This window comes from Sebastes umbrosus, chromosome 21 (assembly GCF_015220745.1).
Source record: "Sebastes umbrosus isolate fSebUmb1 chromosome 21, fSebUmb1.pri, whole genome shotgun sequence".
Taxonomy (NCBI): domain Eukaryota; kingdom Metazoa; phylum Chordata; class Actinopteri; order Perciformes; family Sebastidae; genus Sebastes; species Sebastes umbrosus.
The window spans coordinates 1,887,505-1,906,849 of record NC_051289.1 but is presented as its reverse complement, the minus strand read 5'-3'; the positions used below and the strand labels follow the sequence as shown (position 1 = coordinate 1,906,849).

The window sequence follows — 19,345 nt, the reverse complement described above, 5'->3', positions numbered from 1 at the left end:
TAGATAATGCATCATTTGCATATTTAAACATAACATTTGAGAGAACTTGTAATTCAAAAAATAATTATCTTGATGTAAGTATATAATATAAATATAATAAAATATACAATAAACAAAATAAATGACTCGATAAATAAAATTATGAATAAATATGCCATTAAATGTAGCAAAAATAATATTAAAAACAAATGAAGCCAGTAATTAATTGACATAAATTGATATTTCTGTTTTGATTTGCTTTTTTATTTATCTTTTATTAATTCCCTTATTTATTTACTCTTGTTTAATTTTCCCTTTTATATATTTATGTATTTACTTATGTATTTATTTTGATTGGTTTTTAAATGTATTTATTTATTTTTGCATTTATTTATTTCTTATTCATTTAATTTGTTATTAATTTTATATTTATTTTTAAATGTATGTATTTATTTATTTATTAATGCCCGATTTTTCCCACTGCATTTCACCCTTTATTTATTTCCCCAAACCTATTTATTTCAGTATTCTTTTGATTATACATTTCTATTTTATTTATTTTTATTTTTTAATTTAGCTGGTTTTGTCCTCCATACCACATGGCCTATTTCACACTGTATGTATGGATTATGTCTTATGATCTAATAAAAGGTTAGTTTCTATCTACATATGACATTTCCACTTTAATCCCATTATTTCCTGTTAATTCCCATGAACAGTTTTACCTTGCAACCCTAGTAAAGACAAATAAAAAACCTTCTCCCTCACCTTTTGGATAAAATCAATACTGTTTGTTTTGTTTGACCTCCAGTGGCTGAAGTTCACTCTGAAATCACCGCTGGATGTTGCAGCAGATGAGGAAACTTTCATCCAGAAGAGGTCAGTAAAACAACATGTCTGCTACTCATACTTCACTGTATTTGCAGGTAGTCAAGCACCTACTTGTTTATTTTCATACAATACATGAAGACAAGTTGTATCAAACATAACGCAAATGGCAGCTGAATGAATGCAATACAAATAATACAGTCAGTACATGGAGCTACGTAGACGCACACAGGCCTGCTGTTATAAGAGAGACACACAATGCATCGAATCATTTTCAAACAAGCAATAATTTAGTGATGATAGTGGAAAAAAATGCTCTTATGATCTTAAATTACTATACCAATTAGTTTTTGTTGTTATACAAAATATTTAACACGAGTGCAGAAACTGTGGCGCGTTTTAGACATGACGAACAACGAAGTAGTTTTTATTTATTTTCTCAGATTTAAAGGTATAATTCTTTTGATTTTCACTGTAGCATATAATATAATTAATCTTTTTTATGAGATGTCCACATGGCACTGATGATTTATCTGTGAAAAGTCCACATATTTAGCATGTATGAGTTTACTTGCTTATAATTAGAATACTTCCTTTTCTCTCTGCGAGTCACTTTTTCCGTATGTGGTTTTATTTTTTACTTCTTCTGTACCCGTGTTAATTTTGTCAGTCTGAAGATGAAAATACTTATTAGCTTTAGTCACATTTTAGTCATTTTTATCCTTCATAGGTTAAAGACAAGGAGGACAGAGACGGACTGAGCGCCGCCACCACAGTGCGTTGTGTGTGTGTGTGTTTTTGAGACAGAGAGAGGAAGGGGTCAAAGAAGGGGACAAAAATAAAGAGAGATTTTGGTAAAATGTTTATGTTTTTAAACTACATTGTGGTCTCGTCGTTATTCGTCAGCGATATTAGAGCTGCACAATTAATCGAATATTAATCGTGATCATGATTAAATAAACACGATCGCCTGCGATATTAACGTTTAAAATGCGTGCTTTGGTCATAGAAAACTCTGCTGCATATCAAATCAAGTGCCACAGTCACCAGCCGGCGATCGAGATGTTTTGGCTTCACTTTTGGGGAGCTGTCATGCCGCTGTGCATGCACCCTACAGCAGCAGCCTGTGAAAAACTTTCCTGGATGTTGCAGCTGCAGTCCGAAGTAGAAGAGTAATATACTCTATTACTGGTGTCTGCCCAGGGGATTCAACTCGGTGGGCCGGAGACGGTGGATCCTCTCCCCGGTGCTGGCTGGCCCTCGTCTGGCACATTTCATGAGCCTTACAGCCTTAAATTGTTTACAAGAGCACGAAATTCTTCATAGATCTAGCCCCTTAATTTTGCTCTAATATACCAGATGGATGCATTTAACTTTAATGGATATTCCTGAATATTCCTGCATTTTTTGCAATATATATCGCAGAAAAAAAATATTGCAGTGTCAGTTTTTTCGAACATTGTGCAGCCTTAATTTATACAACATGGAAGTGAAAGCAGCACTCTGTTTATTTAAACGTGAAAGTGCAAAAAAAATTGATTTGTCGCTAAAATCAATAAATAATCGGGATTATCATTTTGTCCATAATCGTGCAGCCCTAAGCGATATTGCATGCTTGATATCATCACCGTTAATTATTTAATGACGTCGGTGCCGTCTCGTCATCGTCTCGTCATCGTCTCGTCTAGGGATGCACCGATACCACTTTTTTTTCAGACCAAGTACGAGTACCTATATTTGGGTACTCGCCGATACCGACTACCGATACGTGTACTTCTCTGTGCCAAAAGACCCTCGTTAACAGCCAGCTGGAGGGTGTGAGCGACACACGGCGGGCTGGGGAGTCCCGCATACGAGGCGGTGCGCCGCGACCAGCTTTAGGTCGGCTTGGAAAGTCTCGGGGCGAAGGTTGCTCGCGGCCGCAGCTTTACAGCACTCCCCGCCCAGACCTCGCCGCCCTTTGGACAAAGGGCTCGCTGCGCCCTCTCTCCCCGGACCCGTCTTTAAACACGGACCAAGGAGTCTAACGCACGCGCGAGTCAGAGGGTGCAAGCCATACCCCATGGCTGAGGAGGGATCCCGGCGGGGTCGGGCGCACCACCGTAAAGTGGTATCGGAGCCGTTTTGCGAGTACATGGGCACAGTATCGGACCCGATACCTGATACTGGTATCAGATATCGGACCCGATACTGGTATCAGTATCGGTATCGGTGCATCCCTAGTCTCGTCGTTGACGAACATATTTTGTCATAGTTTTCGTTAACGAATTTTAAACTGTTCTTTACCGATTTGTCCGAGTGTGGAGCACGAGGACGTGAGGTAGAGGAGGAACAGCATGATCTGCTTCATAAGCCAGAGTCTCCCACAAAATAAATAGATAAAAGAAACGTACCGTAGCATAGAAACAACATAGTGCAGAGTCTTAAGGTCAAAGTGTCCTTCGTTAATCAGTCTGGATAAAGATGTTTGCCAAACTTCTCCGGAGCTGAAGGTCTTTTTCTCTCGTGTTCCCACTGAAACTTCTGATTATTTCAGCCACAAACATTGGTCTGTTTTGGGCTTTGCTACTTCAAGTTTCCAGTGAAGGACACACAACAAGACCTGAGATACTGGAGGACACAAAGTTTGTTGCTCCATCAGGTCATTTAATCCTTCAGTCCCCGGTGGATTTGTCTCCAGCTCTGTTAACTTCCTTCATGTAGTACAGTTCCTTCAGAGTAACGCTGCGTTTCTTTGGCCTCCTCAGAGCTGCTGGTTGTAGTGCTTTTTGTCTTTTCAAGTATTTATCTTTTTACTTTTCTTCATGATCTTGCCTGCAAACAAAATTGAACAGAATTCAGTCCTGAAAAGCGTCAAATCTCTCATTTCTTCTTCTTCTTCATTATAAACAACTTCTGCAGCAAACATTCGTTTTCTCCTCATTTTATCGAGTCAATTTAATAAAAACAAAATGTATAAATTGTGCATTACGTTGTGCTTTGCTGCCTGACACCTGAACCGAGGCTACTGAATGGAGGCTGGGACACGGTGTTGAGCTATGGGGCAACTGGAGATGCGATGTTGAAGGGTTACAGCAGACAGCGCTAGAAATAAAGTGTCAACTCAGCTGCTCTCTGGGTGCGATCGGCCTGACAAAACTTTTTGGGTTTGCTCGAATGAATGGCGGCCAATATAGAACGTTTTCAAATATAAAGCATTTGTTTATGGTCTTTTATTAAAGATCTTTTTGCTAATTGCAGATTTGTAATTCTCACCCATAAAGTAGGCTACTGTTGACACCCTGCCTGCGGACGCCACGGCAAAGAGACAAATCTCTGGTGCTTTTTTGACTACAGCTGCTAGATGGCGCTGTTGTTGAAGTGTTGTTAGCTGCTGATTTAATTACATTTAATTTATGATTCTTATTTTTGTTGGAGTAGGTAATAAATTTCTCTCATTGAGTAGGTAGTTTATACAGGCTCAGGTTCTTTAAAAGCTTTTTTCATAAATTTGTACAATTTTGATTTGTGCTCATTCAAGATATGAATGAAGGGCTGAATTACTTAAAGTGTTTTTTATAATAAAGATGTCTTTGTTTCACTGGCACCAAAGGGGGAATAAATAACAACAAAATACACAACAAATCATCGGTATCAGTGCATAATTATGCAATCGGTGCATCCCTAACTTCAAGCTAAATTTTAACTGAGGAGAAAGGTTTAATTGATTATCAATTAATTAAATGGATTACAGCATGCGGTGCACTGCAGAATGATCGGTGCAAATGTTGTAAAGTAGACTTGGCTGTAAGTAAATGACAACAGTATTCTCCTTTAGTGCAGCAGTGCTGTTGTTAGTACAGTATATTTACCTTAATGGGTTTCCAGCGTCAAGGTCACAGGAACCCGTTGCTTCCATCACGTATTCCTGTCTGAATCCAAAAGACATTATCATGAGTACAAACAACACACACACACAATAAAAGAATAAGTGGAGGCAGAATTATTATTATTATTTACCTTTTTAGACTTTTTACAAATGAGTGTTTTATATTTAGCGTTGAGTACCGCCAGGATTGCAACCCCAACCACAACCACAATCAAAATGGAAACCACTCCAATTATAATGCCTGCAGTGCGTGCAGCATTAGAAGAGCCTGAAACACAAAAAGATCCAGTTAATTCATCTTTCTACCAAACAAACTTCCACAAGTGCAATGACAACTACTGAAGCGTGAAGCTGTAATGTGTCCCAAAAATAAATTAATATAATATAACATTGATTCTATTTTACAGAAACCTTTCCAAAGTAAAAGGAGCGCCGCCTACAGTAAGTCAAACAGAAGATAAAAGATAATGCACTCAACCAGAGTGTAACAAAAAAATGTAATTCATTTGATTATTTGGTTCTTCAACTGCATTTATACAAGCACATTATTTATTAACAGCAAGTGATTTTTATAATATTATATGATTATAGAGAGACAGGAAGACAATCCAGGCACTCCAAAATATTAAAACAAGCGGCAACGAGGAAGGAAATATATTAAGAAAGCCTTTATTGTCGTGGCTAAATCATTTAAAAGCCAATATGATTCGACCACTGTAGGTCTTCTTCAGGGCTTAAAGGCAGTATATATTTTTGGCATCATTGGGCAAAAATCCCATAATAACCTTTCAACATTTTGTAATTCAAGTGTTCTGAGAGAAAACTAGACTTCTGCTCCTCCTCATGGCTCTGTTTTCAAGCTTTAGAACATCTAGCCCGTGACGGGAGACTTTGACCAATCACAGGTCATTTCAGAGAGAGAGCGTTCCTATTGGCTGTGCTCCGGTCATGTGACCAGAACTTGGCGTTCCTTCACCAGATTTCACAATGGCGGCGGCGTCACAAACTTTCTCATTTTACAGCTAAACCGTGCACTACAAGATGATTCTGAGAACATCTGAGGAGAGAAATAGGCATTAACGTAACAGAATATTGATTCATATTTGATCAGCGCTGCCTAGTTTGACCGTTTGGTCGGAGTTCAGAGTGATTGACAGCCGGCTCTCATAGACGGCAGCTGGACAGCAGACCTCAGATCAGCTCTTACTGCTTGTTTTTCTCCAGTCTGTGAAATCTTGCAGATGCCGTTAGGAGCACCGGAGGACACCGGAGGACACAGAGGGACATGAGAAACACTTACCGGGTTTAAACAAAGTGGTTCTCTTCTTGTTTGAGCGAGTGCTGACGGTGCAGCTGTAGTCCAGATCAGAAGCTGAAACTATCAGAGAACTACTGATGTTGTAGAGCTGCTGTTCATTCTGCTGGACTGTGGTTTTGTTCTGAAGGGTCACGGTGGATGGGGGGTTGGTGGACCAGGTGAGCTTTGGCTCAGGGTAGATCCCCTCTGAGCTGCAGGTCATCCTGTTTTCTACCTGCTGAATGTCGACTTTACGGACCGGAGCTGCAAACAAAAGAAAGAAAAAAGGATTATTTTTTTTTTTATGAAATGGCTTTCGAAGTGGAAATGTGTGAGATAGCAGTCAGCTGTAGTGAAATTGACATCTTCTGCTCCCTAAGCTTGAGTGTCTCTTTCTCATACCGTCCACTTTTAGGTTGATAAATGATGTGGTACCAGTCTCGGTGCTGGTGTAGCACAGCTATTATCCCACAAACAGAGTGTGTTTTTGTGCTATGTAAGCAGCTGTAGCTCTGCTGGTAGCTTTGTGCTTGCCGCCGCTCTGTCATTGCGGCGTAACTTTTAAGAGTGTCCGACAGACCGTGTGTGGCGGCGGGGAGTGTTGGTTTATCGGTGGCGTTATAGCTGTGATCATAGGTGTAGCAGACAGTGTATGTACAGTTTATTTGTTGGTGAATAAATGATACGAGGCTACAACTCGCTCCGCTCAAGCGAGCCATAGACGGGAGCCGACTCCCTGTATCATGCATCTCCTTAAAGAGACGAGCTGCTCCTCTGAGTTTTTCTCAGCTTTTTAATTAATTATTAATATTTATTTTAACCGTTTTAACCGATAGCATAAATGGGTTAAAATGTTTAATGTCGGTTAACGGTTAAACGGTTAATTATTAACATCCCTATACGTTCATGCAATCTGACTTTTGATTCACAAAACATGCAGTTAGAAAAGCTCATGTCATATTTCTCAGTTCTGTAAAGTTCTGGAGTGATAACAGGACATTTTAACTGAATGATTTATTGATATTTGTTAGTGTTTCCTGTATTTACTGTTTGTTTCTCATACCGTCCACGTTTAGGTTGATGGATGAATCAATGCGGCTGATGGCGGTGCCGGTGTAGCACTTGTATCTGCCATGGTCCTGAACCCCCACCCTTGTCAGCCGGAGCGAGGCGTTTCCTTTGGAGATCTGGTCTGTGAACAGCGCCGTCCTGCCTTTGAAGTTCTCGTCCTGGCGGCTCAACTGGTCTTTGTCGTGGTAGTAGGAGTGGGCCGGAATGTTTCCGGTTGTCACCTGAATCCAGTGGATGACCACTTCATCACCAGCCTGAAAACTGCACGGTAAGATGCAGCTCTCGTTGAAAACACAGTCCACAGCATCTGCAACACATCAGGTAAAGAGACATCCAGTTGTGTAATGTTAGTCCCTGTATTAACAATACATAACAACAAAAATGTATTTAATGAGCAAACAACGTTACTTTGTGCTGCGCAACAAACAAAGAAGATCAATGAAAACAAAGAACATAAAAGTAACACAACCAAGAATCCTCAGTAAGAGCATGTCTGTTGAGGTCAGTAAACAATGGCTCGTCATGTTGCATATGTTCAGGATTCCTGTGCAGTATGGAACTTGATTTTAATAATTAAAGGGGTGGATAAGTATGGAAAAACATTTATGTTTCCAGACTATTGCCCCTATTCTGTTTTTGAAAATATTAAATTCAGAATTTCTAAAAACAAATGGATCATAGAAGCGGAGTGTTTTTCATGGCGTTTGGAGCAGCCAAAATGTTTACTACTGTGTGAGAGAGCACGGGCCAGAACACCCTGAAGAGGACCAGCTCCCTACGTAGGTATGAAGCTAACGAAAACACAACCATTCTTAGTTTCAGGTGATTATACACTAATGAAAACATTGTTATGAATATTCTTCCACCACTGCAAAAAACAATCCTGCCCACTACTGCTACAGTAGTTCTGATAAACACACTCACATATAAAGTAGTTTTTAAAGCCTGCGCATGTTACGCTGTTTACTAGGGCTGTCAAAGTTAACGCGATAACACATTAATGCAAATTCATTTTAATGCCACTAATTTCATGCAATTTCTTTAATGCATTAATGCAATCAATCTTTCAGAGGTTGTAGTTCAGTTTTAAAGCCAGAGTGAAGATACTGGGATCATATGAAACTAAAAAAACCTAAAGAATCCATTGGTACCAGCTATGTCATACTAGCTTGTCGAGAAGGACTACATTTTGGTGAGGAGAAACCCACACGAGTCTCCCCTCTACAGACATGCCCACTTTATGATAATCACATGCAGTTTGGGGCAAGTCATAGTCAAGTCAGCACACTGACACACTGACAGCTGTTGTTGCCTGTTGGGCTGCAGTTTGCCATGTTATGATTGGAGCATATTGTTTTATGCTAAATGCAGTACCTGTGAGGGTTTCTGGATCAATATCTGTCATTGTTTTGTGTTAATTGATTTACAATAATAAATATATATATACATTTACATAAAGCAGCATATTTGTCCACTCCCATGTTGATAAGAGGATTAAATACTTGACAAATCTCCCTTTAAGGTACATTTTGAACAGATAAAACATTTGATTAATTTGCTATTAAATATTTTATTCAGTTGACAGCCCCACTGTTTTCATGTAAAACACACAGATACACACAATACATACAGTGGACACGTATCATGCTCCCACATGTACTTATGTACATTCACTCTCTTGCATGAGTAAGTAAAAAATATTGCAAGTTACTTTATTACTTTGCTTTTTTGGAGAGAAATTAAAAACAAGTGAGAAAGGAATGCACTGAAATATGATTGAAATGAGGATGAGAGTGACGGGTTGGGTTCTTCTGAGGAAATGTCATCATCTTCAGGAATTTAAACAATGAATCTTTTGTCAGCTGCAGGTTATCCAACTGGCTCTGATTAACTTCTGATTCATACTCTTGTGTGGCTCTGGTTTCACTACGGTGTGTGTCTCAACAGGTTCTCCTGCATTCCACTTAAAAGTGACAAGATAATCCTCTCAGTCCTTTCCTACTTTACAGCTGATTTATTTTACTATAGTTCAGGTGTTACCTGTAATTCGTTCTTTATATTTGATTGTCAATGAAAATGGTTTCCTAATCCAAGACTTTATTTGGATCTTTGCCACTTGACCTTTGACCTAAATTAAAAGAAAGTCGTTCGTATATTTTTGTAAATAATACAGATATTGTTTTTTTATTAAGCCTAATGCAAAGATTTCAGTATGAGCTTGTTGTATTTGTAAGTTAAAGATTAGTCTAAGTAACTCAGACTAATGTTGTGCAGCCAAACTTTATTAAAATCAACTTTACTTTAGACCCTAGTGGGGATCCTAAAGTGTCCAAAGACTTAATTTTAGATAAATGTGTCTTTAAATGATGCACAAGACATTCAGAATATTTCTAATGCAGCTATAAAACACAGTTAATTAGACACATATGTCTTTCCCTCTGATATGTAGCCATATGCATATAGTTTCTGTGTTATTTGTCAATATTTTGACATGTTTGATTTGATTTCTTCCTCCACCCCCATACACGGAAAAGTCATAAACAGCTGGTTGTATTTCCAGAAACAAGTTGGCACACAACACCAAAACTATCTGAAAGACGGTAAACATGACATGTCTGTTATTTCTGTTTAGCCTGGTCAGACGGGCTTTGAACGCCTCACTCACCTCCTCTTGCAAGGCTCTGCAGGAAGGTCAGGACCACAACGAACACGACACGCTTGAGCCCAGTCATCCTTCCTTTTAAACCTCCGTCGACACTGTTTAATACACTGCACAGAATAGGAATTTCACCGTGGTCACGATGCCAAGGCCACCTGACTGGTATGACCAGTTATCTGATGTGACATCTCAAGTATGCTCACAGAACAGAAGGGAAAGGCGTGAGTGTGTTGACTCTTGGGTGTGGGGATCTTTCATTCAACACCTTTTTTATAATCCTTTATAATCCTTAATCAACAAAACATGAATGAAAACAAACAACATAAAAGTAACACAACCAAGAATCCTCAGTAGAAGCATGTTGATAAAAAATAGTTTTTTAGCAAAGAAGACTGTTTTTTTCACCCCCTTTTGATCTGGGACCTTCACAGCCAAGCAGAGGCGGTTTACAATGGCTCATCAGGTTGCATGTGTTTAATTTTTAAAAGGGCTTCACAGTTGATTGAAATTTTATAAAAATCACAATATGGCCTCCTGCAATTTTCAAATCACAGGAAGTGCAATATTTGTTAGTTTATATAATTAATAAAAGATCTGGTGTTGTCCCAACACTGGAATTTTTAACTTTGATACAATACCTTGAATATCTTTCATTCAACACCTTTTTTATAATCCTTAATCCTTAAATTATCTTATTACACCGCAGTGTTGAATACTTGATTCTGATTGGTTAATCACAGCGTTCTATTATTTCTTTATAGCAGACCGTTGCTATGTATAAGAGACCGTTGCTATGTATAAGAGACCGTTGCTATGGGCGCAGCTCTGATGTTGGACTCTGGTAGACCGTTTTATGTAAAATTATTGATTTTTTAAGTAAGTAGCCGTGTAATAAGCAGGATAATGTACAGCTAGTCGGTCATTGTTGTAAAAGAATCCCCTTCAGGGCGATGAGAGACCCCTCTGCTTCGCATCGGGGTGCGGCATCACCCTGTTGGGCTTTCTTTCACAACAATGACCGGCTCGCTGTACATTATCCCTTACATAACGTTTATTTAAAATGTGTATCTCACCTCTCAAAAATAAAGTTACAAGTAAATAAAATACAAAAAATGATAAAATCATTAAAACAATTATACAATCAGTTAAAAAAAAAAGCCATGAGATAAAATTGAGTTTCAAGAAGAGATTTTTAAAGACGTTAGAGATTTTTCCACAGCTGAGGGGCGCGGCCGCCTTTTAATGATTAGTCAAGATGTTTAAAGCGGTATCTGGGCCCTGTCAGAGGATCTCAGGCTCATAGAGAGTTAGTTGATCACAGATAAGGCAGGAGGCTTTAAACACAAGCAGTATAATCTTAAAATAAATCCTAAAACTCTCTGGTAACCAGCAGCCAGGACTAGTGTGATGTGATGTGGTGGTTTCTCTTAGAAAAGGTTACAAGTTCTAAACGTTTTGCCTGCTGTTGACGGATCAAAATGTGTTGCAAAAGGTGAAGTCTGGAAGTGAATACAATCTTATCTAGATCTGAAAAGTGACCTCCTACAATACTTCTTGGCAATCCATCCAATAGTTGTTGAGATATTTCAGTCTGGACTGAAACATTTCCATCCCTAGAGCCGTGCAGCTACAGTAATGTGGCTAAAAATACCATTAAGTGCAGAGGCCTGTACTACGAAGCGAGTTCAACATACCCGGGGTATCTTCTCCTTATCTGGCTTCACTAACCCTAACAAATGAGATCACATTTAGCGGTCCTACGAAGCTGGTTATCAACTCTGTAAATCAATACAATATACAATAAACAAAATAAATGACTCGATAAATAAAATATGCTATTCATGATATGCCATTAAATGTAGCAAAAATAATATTAAAAATAAATGAAGCCAGTAATTAATTCACATAAATTGATATTTCTGTTTTAATTTGCTTTTTTATTTATCTTTTATTAATTCCCTTATTTATTTACTCTTCTGTTTAATTTTCCCTTTTATATGTTTACGTATTTATTTTGATTGGTTTTTAAATGTATTTATTTATTTTTGCATTTAGTTTTTATTTATTTATTTATGCATTTATTATTTATTTATTTCTTATTCATAACATTTTTTATTAATTTTATATTTATTTTTAAATGTATGTATTTATTTATGCCTGATTTTTCCCACTGCATTTCACCCTTTATTTATTTCCCCAAACCTATTTATTTCAGTATTCTTTTCATTATACATTTCTATTTTATTTCTTTTTTTTTTTTTAATTTAGCTGGTTTTGTCCTCCATACCACATGGCCTATTTCACACTGTATGTATGGATTATGTCTTATGATCTAATAAAAGGTTAGTTTCTATCTGCATATGACATTTCCACTTTAGACCCATTATTTCCTGTTAATTCCCATGAACAGTTTCTACCTTGCAACCATAGTAAAGACAAATAAAAAACCTTCTCCAACCCCTATAGATAAAATCATAAAGTCACTGCCATCAACCTAAAAATTATTTTTAATTAAATACAAAACGGATATCAACACAGATTTCAATAAAAAAAAAATTATAAAACAAACAACAAAAGGTCCACAAAGAAAAGCTTGATTTCATGTCTGCTGTTATAATATAACCAAGATTTCATGTCTTTATTTAATCAGTGTTTTTGCGGTCCGGACGTCTGTAGCAGCTCCATTAATGCTGTTTGTTTTGTTTGACCTCCAGTGGCTGAAGTTCACTCTGAAATCACCGCTGGACGTTGCAGCAGATGAGGAAACTCTCATCCAGAAGAGGTCAGTAAAACAACATGTCTGCTACTCATACTTCACTGTATTTGCAGGTAGTCAAGCACCTACTTGTTTATTTTCATACAATACATGAAGACAAGTTGTATCAAACATAACGCAAATGGCAGCTGAATGAATGCAATACAAATAATGCAGTCAGTACATGGGGCTACGTAGACGCACACAGGCCTGCTGTTATAAGAGAGACACACAATGCATCGAATCATTTTCAAACAAGCAATAATTTAGTGATGATAGTGGAAAAAAATGCTCTTATGATCTTAAATTACTGTACCAATATTCATGGAAATCCATTTAGAGTGCAGAAACTGAGACGCGTTTTAGACATGACGAACAACGAAGTAGTTTTTATTTATTTTCTCAGATTTAAAGGTATAATTCTTTTGATTTTCACTCTAGCATGTAATATAATTCATCTTTTTTATGAGATGTTCACATGGCACTGATGATTTATCTGTGAAAAGTCCACATATTTAGCATGTATGAGTTTACTTGCTTATAATTAGAATACTTCCTTTTCTCTCTGTGAGTCACTTTTTCCGTATGTGGTTTTATTTTTTACTTCTTCTTAAGACGAAAATACTTATTAGTTTTAGTCACATTTTAGTCATTTTTATCCTTCATAGGTTAAAGACAAGGAGGACAGAGACGGACTGAGCGCCGCCACCACAGTGCGTTGTGTGTGTGTTTTTGAGACAGAGAGAGGGGAAGAGAAGGTGTCAAAGAAGGGGACAAAAATAAAGATAGATTTTGGTAAAATGTTTATGTTTTTAAACCACATTGTGGTCTCGTCGTTATCCGTCAGCGATATTAGAGCTGCACAATAATCAATTATTAATCGTGATCATGATTAAATAGTTTAGTTTAGTTTTAGTTTATTAGTTTATTATATCGTGGACAATCCCAATTAATTGACTGTAGCAATAACAGTAAAAAGGGCAGCTTTAGCCAACATGGCTAATATCCAGCTGTAGTCCCCGGCCCGATGACAATAGGCACCCTAAAAAGAACAATACATTACAGCACATTGATTAAAAGGAAAGAGTTAAGACAGAGAAGAAACAAGATAGATCAATAAAGATAAAAGAGAACAGTAAAACATCAGTACAATCATGCAGAGACAGCACATATAATCAAAACATACAATAAAACATCAGTACAATCACATTCAGGGATGCAGACAGACAGCACGTATAGACAGGCAGCATCCATGATCATGACGCAAATAACACACAGCCATATGTTAGTGTATGCAGTTGTAATTGTCGGCAAACCATGTTTTTAACTTGGATGTAAAAGTGGAGTATGTATGTATATCTTTAATATGGGTGGGAAGTGAGTTCCAATTTTGTAGTGCTCTAACAGAGAATGATAACTGACCAAATGTGCTTTTACTGAATGGGACCGATAAGTCACCACGTGTGGTGCTTCTAGTGATCTGACCAGTATTATTGCGTTGGTTTATGAATGAATTAAGTGGAGGAGGAGCTAAATTATGCAGGATTTTAAAGACCAGACAGATGTTCCTGTATTTTATTACATCTTCCCAGCTCAGAAGTTTGTGTTTGCGTAGGATGGTACAATGATGTGAGCTGTTCGGTTTCTGGTCCAAAACTTTAAGGGTTTGCTTGTACAGGGTTTCCAATGGCTTCAGTGTTGAGCCATTGGTTTGTCCCCAGCTTGTGAGGCAGTATGTTAGATGCGACATGATTATGGCATTCACATATAATTTAGCGGCATTAAAAGTCATTGTGTTTCTTATATATTTAAAATTCGCTAAACTAAACTTAACTCTTTGACTTACTTTTTTTATGTGTGTTTTAAAGGTTAGATTGGAGTCAATAATGATTCCCAGATATTTGACCTCTGACACAATATCAAAATAAACACGATCGCCTGCAATATTGACGTTTAAAATGCGTGCTTTGGTCATAGAAAACTCTACTGCATATCAAATCAAGTGCCACAGTCACCAGCCGGCGATCGAGATGTTTTGGCTTCACTTTTGGGGAGCCGTCATGCCGCTGTGCGTGCACCCGCTGTGGCTGCAGTCCGGAGTAGAAGAGTAATATACTCTATTACTCGTGTCTCCCGGGGGATTCAACTCGGTGGGCCGGAGACAGAGGATCCTCTCCCTGGTGCTGGCTGGCCCTCGTCTGGCACATTTCATGAGCCTTACAGCCTTAAATTGTTTACAAGAGCACGAAATTCTTCATAGATCTAGCCCCTTAATTTTGCTCTAATATACCAGATGGATGCATTTAACTTTAATGGATATTCCTGAATATTCCTGCATTTTTTGCAATATATATCGCAGAAAAAAAATATTGCAGTGTCAGTTTTTTCGAACATTGTGCAGCCTTAATTTATACAACATGGAAGTGAAAGCAGCACTCTGTTTATTTAAACGTGAAAGTGCAAAAAAAATTGATTTGTCGCTAAAATCAATAAATAATCGGGATTATCATTTTGTCAATAATCGTGCAGCCTTAAGCGATATTGCATGCTTGATATCATCACCGTAAATTGTTTAATGACGTCGATGCCGTCTCGCCATCATCTCGTCATCGTCTCGTCATCGTCTCGTCATCGTCTCGTCATCGTCTCGTCATCGTCTCGTCATCGTCTCGTCATCGTCTCGTCTAGGGATGCACCGATACCACTTTTTTTCAGACCAAGTACAAGTACCTATATTTGGGTATTCGCCGATACCGACTACTGATACGTGTACTTCTCTGTGCCAAAAGACCCTCGTTAACAGCCAGCTGGAGGGTGTGAGCGACACACGGCGGGCTGGGGAATCCCGCTTACGAGGCGGTGCGCTGCGACCAGCTTTAGGTCGGCTTGGAAAGTCTCGGGGCGAAGGTTGCTCGCGGCCGCAGCTTTACAGCGCTCCCCGCCCAGACCTCGCCGCCCTTTGGACAAAGGGCTCGCTGCGCCCTCTCTCCCCCGACCCGTCTTTAAACACGGACCAAGGAGTCTAACGCACGCGCGAGTCAGAGGGTGCAAGCCATACCCCAAGGCTGAGGAGGGATCCCGGCGGGGTCGGGCGCACCACCGTAAAGTGGTATCGGAGCCGTTTTGTGAGTGCATGAGCACAGTATCGGACCCGATACCTGATACTGGTATCGGTATCGGTGCATCCCTAGTCTCGTCGTTGACGAACATATTTTGTCATAGTTTTCGTTAACGAATTTTAAACTGTTCTTTACCGATTTGTCCGAGTGTGGAGCACGAGGACGTGAGGTAGAGGAGGAACAGCATGCTCTGCTTCATAAGCCAGAGTCTCCCACAAAATAAATAGATAAAAGAAACGTACCGTAGCATAGAAACAACATAGTGCAGAGTCTTAAGGTCATAGTGTCCTTCGTTAATCAGTCTGGATAAAGATGTTTGCCAAACTTCTCCGGAGCTGAAGGTCTTTTTCTCTCGTGTTCCCACTGAAACTTCTGATTATTTCAGCCACAAACATTGGTCTGTTTTGGGCTTTGCTACTTCAAGTTTCCAGTGAAGGACACACAACAAGACCTGAGATACTGGAGGACACAAAGTTTGTTGCTCCATCAGGTCATTTAATCCTTCAGTCCCCGGTGGATTTGTCTCCAGCTCTGTTAACTTCCTTCATGTAGTACAGTCTTCAGAGAAATGCTGCGTTTCTTTGGCCTCCTCAGAGCTGCTGGTTGTAGTGCATTTTGTCTTTTCAAGTATTTATCTTTTTATTTTTCTTCATGATTTTGCCTGCAAACAAAATTGAACAGAATTCAGTCCTGAAAAGCGTCAAATCTCTCATTTCATCTTCTTCATTATAAACAACTTCTGCAGCAAACATTCGTTTTCTCCTCATTTTATCGAGTCAATTTAATAAAAAAAAAAAAAAAAATCGTGCATTACGTTGTGCTTTGCTGCCTGACACCTGAACCGAGGCTACTGAATGGATACACCATGGACATGGTGTTGAGCTATGGGGCAACTGGAGATGCGATGTTGGAGGGTTACAGCAGACAGCGCTAGAAATAAAGTGTCAACTCAGCTGCTCTCTGGGTGCGATCGGCCTGACAAAACTTTTTGGCTTAAAGATCTTTTTGCTAATTGCAGATTTGTAATTCTCACCCATAAAGTAGGCTACTGTTGACACCCTGCCTGCGGACGCCACGGCAAAGAGACAAATCTCTGGTGCTTTTTTGACTACAGCTGCTAGATGGCGCTGTTGTTGAAGTGTTGTTAGCTGCTGATTTAATTACATTTAATTTATGATTCTTGTTTTTGTTGGGCTAGGTAATAAATTCCTCTCATTGAGTAGGTAGTTTATACAGGCTCAGGTTCTTTTTATGCTTTTTCATAAATTTGTACGATTTTAATTTGTGCTCATTCAAGATATGAATGAAGGGCTGAATTACTTAAAGAGTGAAGACAGTCCAGGTGTTTTCTTTATAATAAAGATGTCTTTGTTTCACTGCCACCAAAGGGGGAATAAATAACAACAAAATAAACAACAACAAAAAACATCGGTATCGGCGCATAATTATACAATCGGTGCATCCCTAACTTCAAGCTAAATTTTAACTGAGGAGAAAGATTTAATTGATTATCAATTAATTAAATGGATTACAGCATGCGGTGCACTGCAGAATGATCGGTGCAAATATTGTAAAGTAGACTTGGCTGTAAGTAAATGACAACAGTATTCTCCTTTAGTGCAGCAGTGCTGTTGTTAGTACAGTATATTTACCTTAATGGGTCTCTAACGTCTGGGTCACTTTTGCTTTCAGCACTTGTTCCTGTCTGAATCCAAAAGACATTATCATGAGTACAAACAACACACACACACAATAAAAGAATAAGTGGAGGCAGAATTATTATTATTATTTACCTTTTTAGACTTTTTATATTTAGTGAAGAATACCGCCAGGATTGCAACCCCAACCCCAACCACAACCACAATGCCTACACACACTCCAGCTGCAATGCCTGCAGTGTTTGCAGCATTAGAAGAGCCTGAAACACAAAAAGATTCAGTTAATTCATCTTTCTACCAAACAAACTTCCACAAGTGCAATGACAACTACTGAAGCGTGAAGCTGTAATGTGTCACAAAAATAAATTAATATAATATAACATTGATTCTATTTTACAGAAACCTTTCCAAAGTAAAAGGAGCGCCGCCTACAGTAAGTCAAACAGAAGATAAAAGATAATGCACTCAACCAGAGTGTAACAAAAAAAATTTAATTCATTTGATTATTTGGTTCTTCGACTGCATTTATACAAGCACATTATTTATTAACAGCAAGTGATTTTTATAATATTATATGATTATAGAGAGACAGGAAGGCACTCCAAAATATTAAAACAAGCGGCAACGAGGAAGGAAATATATTAAGAAAGCCTTTATTGTCGTGGCTAAATCATTTAAAAGCCAATATGATTCGACCACTGTAGGTCTTCTTCAGGGCTTAAAGGCAGTATATATTTTTGGCATCATTGGGCAAAAATCCCATAATAACCTTTCTGCATATTGTAATTCAAGTGTTCTGAGAGAGAACTAGACTTCTGCTCCTCCTCATGGCTCTGTTTTCAAGCTTTAGAACATCTAGCCCGTGACGGAAGACTTTGACCAATCACAGGTCATTTCATTGAGAGAGAGCGTTCCTATTGGCTGTGCTCCGGTCATGTGACCGGTACTTGGTGTTCCTTCACCAGATTTCACAATGGTAGTGGCGTCACAAACGTTCTCATTTTACAGCTAAACCGTGCACTACAAGATGATTGTGAGAACATCTGAGGAGAGAAATAGACATTAACGTAACAGAATATTGATTCATATTTGATCAGCGCTGCCTAGTTTGACCGTTTGGTCGGAGTTCAGAGTGATTGACAGCCGGCTCTCATAGACGGCAAATGGACAGCAGACCTCAGATCAGCTTTTACTGCTGGTTTTCCTCCGGTCTGTGAAATCTTGCAGATACCGTTAGGAGCACCGGAGGACACCGGAGGACACAGAGGGAATTGATTTTTTTCAGGCTACCTGTTTCATGTCCTACTGTCCCGATATAGCGACCGTTTTCTGAAAATAACTTTTTTTAATTATATTTGCTCCAATCTGCCTACTGCTGCTTTAACAACCAAGAAAAGTTGGTTTAAGCCCCCAAAAAGTTTGTTAGCCCTGACGAAGACCAACAGTGATCGAAACATGTTGGCGTTTTAAACGATTTAGCCACAGTTGGGTGTTATTTTTATATTTTCTCATGTTTGTATTTTGCTGGTTTTGCAGGAGTGTGAAGTGAACCCTGTCTGGGATTCATGATTTCATGATTTCATGACGCTCCTCAGCAGCTCAGTGAGTAACTGAGAAACTGTTTCCAAACTGTCTGGTTTAATACACGCTCCAAGTATTCACACATACAGATATTACAGATAACAGTTCTTTAAAGTTCCCACCTCCTGCTACGTCACCTTGATGTTTCTCTATCCTCAGAGTAGTGTTGGTTATGTATGTCTCCTCAGCATCACTGAGCTCACAGCTGTATATCCCCTCTTGATTTGATGTTAAGTCCTGCAGCGTGAGGCTTCCTGACTCAGACACACTCTTCACCTGCTGAGTCCACTCCTCTGAGACTGTGTAGGGGACGTCGGCTCTGGTCTGTTTCAGGATGATGTGACTGTGGTTGAACCTCCAGATGAGGCTTGTCAGTTTAGTGTTTGAGGACGTGCAGGGGATCGTTGTTTCAGTCTGTGAACCATTGATAGAAGCTGAAATGATACAAAAGAAGAAGTGATCAAATATTTCTCATCAGAATCTGGAACCAGATTCAATCGGTCTTCTTAGAAACACTTACCGGGTTTAAA

At 38.8% G+C, this 19,345-nt stretch overlaps 1 long non-coding RNA gene across 1 annotated transcript; it reads left to right on the top strand.

Moving 5' to 3' along the window:
* The first annotated feature begins 7,172 nt into the window (after positions 1–7,172).
* Positions 7,173–17,669, top strand: LOC119481014. Its single transcript, XR_005205056.1, has 3 exons — positions 7,173–7,311; positions 12,417–12,484; positions 17,634–17,669. It is a non-coding gene; the product is annotated as an uncharacterized LOC119481014 (long non-coding RNA).
* The last annotated feature ends 1,676 nt before the right edge of the window (positions 17,670–19,345 follow it).